Here is a 5,268-nt window from a genome sequence, read left to right on the forward strand (position 1 = left end):
AAAAAAGACTCTATTTAGCGTTTCAACGTTTTAGCAACGTTCGACTAAATCTACTGAATGTTGGTCGAGTCCAAGCCATGATTGACGGTAACTCCCGAGGATCCGGATCCAATTTTGCAAGAGTACCGTTTTTTTGTTGTGATTTTTTTTTTTTTTTTTTTCATTTTCGCCTTTTTTTTTTTTAACTTTTGGGGTGGATTGCTATACTAAGAATATAAGAAACATTCTCTTTTTATTAAAATTTTCCATTACTCCAAATTGAGCCACAGCAACGCGTGGCAGGGTACAGCTAAATAAATATATATACACACATATATATATATATATATATATATAATATTTGTAGTCATCGATATACAGTCCTGTTTCGTTGTATCACAACTCATCATTGCAGCTAGACTATCACCTCTCCCAAGTCGATGATTGAATCTAGAACCATCGCGTTGACAGTCAGTATTTCTACCGATCGACCCATGGGAGCGGCGCCCGTAAATTATCTCGCCAAATGTCTATTTTTTTTTTTTTTTTTTACACAGTGATCACCACTTATCAAGGCCCGGAAGCCACTCAGGGATAAGAGTTATTGCAAGTACATTACGTAAGTGTGGAGATTTGATGAAGTGTTTACTTAAGGGGGCGGTTCATTAGGAATTTGTTAGCGTTGGACTTGAATGTTTCTTTGTTTTGGTTTTAGCAATATGTTTTGAAAGAATTCAATTATTTACGAAAGTGCATTTTTATCTAAATGCGAGTTGGGAATAATTCTCCCTTTAACCAATCCGGTACCCCCACATGGGGAGCGGTATATATATCATTTTAAAAATATAATATAATTATCCGCTGACAATTATTCCCAACTAGGTAAAAATGCACTTTCGTAAATAATTGAATTCGTTCAAAACATATCGCTAAAACCAAAACAAACATCTAAGTAAATCGCGATATATCCAGACAGTCGTGCGAGATGGGTCAGTGGTAAGGGGTTTAGGCTCGTTACCATAGGCTCCCGATTTCGAATCTCGCTAGATTCAGCCACTCTGATGAGTCGTAGACGACGAAACACGTGTCAGTGAATGATATATTATATTTTAAAAATAATGTATGTATATAGATAGATATAGATAGAGAGATAGATTGTATATATAAAGTTCGAATGTTGTCTTTCGATACTTTCGTTATATTTTATATTCCTGCATTCATTGTTCTCTCTTGCGTTGTTTATTGTTTAACTTAAGATGTACGCGCAGGTGTGTCCATTGTCTCTTTTTTTATTCGTTTCTTTCCAGATCTCTCCTCGCTTTTCTTTCTCTCTCACTTTCCCCTCTCATCATGCCCAGGTCGTTCCTAATTTTCGCTATCCACTTGCAATCCACCGACCTCCTTATCCTTTTTAATCGTATCCCTTTCTCTCCCAATGGTGATTTTCCAATGACATTTGTTCGGCAGAAAAGGTCAAGTCCCGAATTCTGAACGCTGAAGAAGAAAACCCTTTCGCATATATCTTAGGTTGTTCGGTCTGAGTAACGATCCACCACCTTCGAACCCATTAACGTCGTCCGGCCGATCCGCATTTTCAAAATTGCCCCGCCCGACCTCCATCCCCACCCACCTTCAACCACCATTTTTCTCACTCAATCTATTTAGCTTAATTACTCGGGAATAAAACCCTTACGAGGTGTTGTTAACATTCTTGCTCGAAAGATGATGTTTTGGAATCCCCGCTCCTCTCTCTCTCTCTCTCTCTCTCTCTCTCTCTCTCTCTCTCTTTCTCTCTCTCTCTCTCTCTTTCCTATACATCCTTCCCTTCTCTCTTTCTCCCGTACTGTCTCACGCACATCTTGCTTTTTGTCTCTCTCTCCCTCTCATCCCCTCTCTCTCTCTCTCTCTCTCCCTTTCTGCTCTTTTCCCTCTCTAAGACACTAATCCTCCCTCCTCTCCGTCTCTCCCCCCCCCCATACACGTTGCTTTTTTTTGTTGGTTTATACAAATTGCCGATGTATTAATTTGTCTTTTGCTCTCTCAGCCATCTTTCTTTCATCTTCCTCCTCTTGTCTGTCTGTCTGTCTGTCTGTCTGTCTGTCTCTCTGTGTGTGTGTCTCTCTCTCTCTCTCTCTCTGTCTCTCTGTCTCTATCTCTATCTCTATCTCTATCTCTATCTATCTATCTATCTATCTATATCTTTAACACATACTCTCTCACTCAGAGATCTCTGTTTCCATCTCTTTTTTCTCTCTCTTCCCTATTTCTTTTTAACATATACTTGCTTTTACTCATGCTCTTTATGTTCTTCTCCTAGTCTCCCACACTCTCTTTCTCTCTCTCTCTCTCTCTCTCTCTCACACACACACATACACACACACATACACACACACTCACACACACTCACACACATACTCACACGCACACTCACACACACACTCACACACGCACACCCACACCCACATACACACACACTCACACACACACACTCACACACGCACACCCACACCCACATACACACACACTCACACACTCACACGCACACACACGCACACACACACACACACACGCACACACGTCACTCTTTTCCCTATACACAAGTTGGTTTTGTGCTGCTGCTTTCCAAAACAAGTGTTAAATATTTTAATTTCTATTTCTCTCACATACACATCTCTTTTTTTTCTATCTCACTTTTCTCTCTCTTACCCCCCACCCCCAGTATTTATCTCTCTCTCTCTCTCTCTCTCTCTCTCTCTCTCTTTAACACAGTAAATTCCTCCCCCCCCTTTCTATCTGTCCATGCACATTTTTTATTGTAGTTATTTACAAATAAATAATAAATAAATCTAATATTGTAGCGGCTATATGTCTGTCTGCCTGTCTCCATATTTTCAAACTCTATCTCCACCGAAACTAAAAGTCACAGAGGGGCGCTAGCGGCCTCATCTGGATTTTTTTTTACAGACCGTTCTTTTTGCTTGGATTTACCCCCCCCCCCACCACCACCACCACCACACACACCTCCAAACACGCAGCACCTCCCCCCCCCCGCTAGTCTTTAGATATTCGATGAAATGCGAATTATATTGATTAAATGCGATTAAATTCGAATCAAAATTGATTTCATAATGTATTCATTTTATCCGGACTGTTATCCTCATTTTCATTGCTGTTGCTGTTTTACCACGTTTCGGCAAACTCATCCTGTGGCCTTCTTCAGGTGGTAATCGGGACGGGATAGGAATACTAAGTCTTATAACTGTATCCGCAGTAATTACTGCCTTCTGTAGTTGTTGTCTCGCCATGTTTTTGGCAAACTAATCCTGTAGTCTGCTTTGGGTAGGATTGAAACCGCTATTTTTCGGACAATGCTCAACTGGAACCGTACAGACTCAAAGCATCTATCAGGCCCAGATGACTCATTTCAGAGGATTCCAAATTTTTTTTTTTTCTTACATTTTCACCCCAAACAAGGCACATTGCCACTTTGTTGTAGGGGGCTACTATCAGGGACATAAGCATCAGGTGTACTATGTAGGGAGTTTAGCAGCAAGATGTGGTTCACGTTACACTTGAACTTCTGCGTGTCAGTACAGTTGGGGAAGCAGGGACCCGGAAGGGAATTCCAAAGTCTATCGTCTGGAGTAGAAGGCTCTCTTACATCTAGGGATCTCTACTGTGAAGGGGTGGGATTTAGCTGCTTGTCGGGTTTGTCGGAAGTATTTACATCGAGGGGTTACAAGTGCTTGCAGTTCGTCAGAGCATTCACCGTTTAAGTACTTTTAAAACAAACAGAGGTATGCAACATTTCGTCGATAGGACAGAGACTGAAGCTTAGATGACAGTTCAGGACCTATTAGATTGGCGACTCTCTTTTGAATATTGTCGAGGAGCGAGAGACTAGTGGTAGATGCACCAGCCCAGATATGACAATACTCCATACATGGGCGAATGGTGGCCTTATAGAGGTACAGGACACTTTGGGGCGTTAGTGGCTTTCTAGCACAGTAGAGAGAACCTACCTTCTTCGCAGCAGTCCTGGCAATACTCTCAATGTAATTGTTCCAACTCATGTTTCCTGTGAACGTTAGGCCGAGGAGTTTAAAAGATGTACTTTCAGATAAAGAGTCATTGGCCATTGCCATTGGTGGTAGAGAATGTTACTTGTAATTATTGAAGGAAACAAGTTTAGTCTTGGCAGCATTGAATATGACCATCCATTTTTGTCTCCATTCCACTACAGATCGGAGGTCATCCTCTAGTGTTTCTGCCATTTCTTTAGATATGTGTTCATTTATTTCCTATCGTGTCTGTTATAAAGCGTGGTGTCATCAGCATATATACCCATCTCGCAGATAACTTTGTTAGGGAGGTCATTTATGAATATTAGGAATAATAGAGGTCCAAGGATAGACCCTTGAGGTACTCCCGCATTTATATCATATTGTTTAGATGTACGACCGTCGAGGACAACCTGGATTTTTCTCTTGCCTAAGAAGGATTTAATTGTTATGTATTCTTCCAGTGATACCGTATGATCTGATTTTCCTGAGAAGACCTTCATGCAAAAAGCCTTAGATATATCTAGAGCTACCGCTCCACTTTGTCCAATGAATGGTATATACGTTCAGAGATTACAGTTAGGATGTCTGCTGTGGGACGGGCTTGCCTAAATCCATATTGTTGGTCAGTCAGAAGTTTATCATCTGTAAGGTGATGGACTAGAGCTTGATTAATTATGGGCTCAAATATTTTGGCGAAAAGTGGGAGGAGGCTAATGGGGCGATAATTTACTGGGTCAGTTCTTTCGCCAGAATTCTTGAATACTGGTATGACAGAAGCAGCTTTCCAGCAGGCAGGAAAGCAAGATTCATTAAGGCAGTTGTTGTAAAGTTTGTAGAGAACTGGAGCTACTTCGGCAGAGCACTTTTTAATAGCACAGCTGAGATGAGATCAGGTCCACATGCTTTTGCAGTGTCAAGATTTTTTATGATAGCATGCACCTGAGAAGGGATGATTTTCAGGTCGTCTAGTGTGGCGTCTGTCTGCAAAGGAAGGTAAGGGAGAGGGTGGTTAGCAGGGTCCAGTGTGGAGTTGGAGGCAAACCGACTGGCAAGCATGTTAGCCTTCTCGGTTGCAGAGCAAACAACCTCATGATTGTTGGATAGTGGAGGAATTGTTGATTGCCCATTATTTACTACACTGTTGTAGATTTTCGAGAGTCACGGGTTCCTAATTTCTGTGCTTCGATGCGTTTTTTTTTTTTTGTTTTTTGTTTTTTTGTGATTT

Source organism: Euprymna scolopes, chromosome 22 (assembly GCF_053919585.1).
Source record: "Euprymna scolopes isolate OS-2025 chromosome 22, ASM5391958v1, whole genome shotgun sequence".
Taxonomy (NCBI): Eukaryota; Metazoa; Mollusca; class Cephalopoda; order Sepiida; family Sepiolidae; genus Euprymna; species Euprymna scolopes.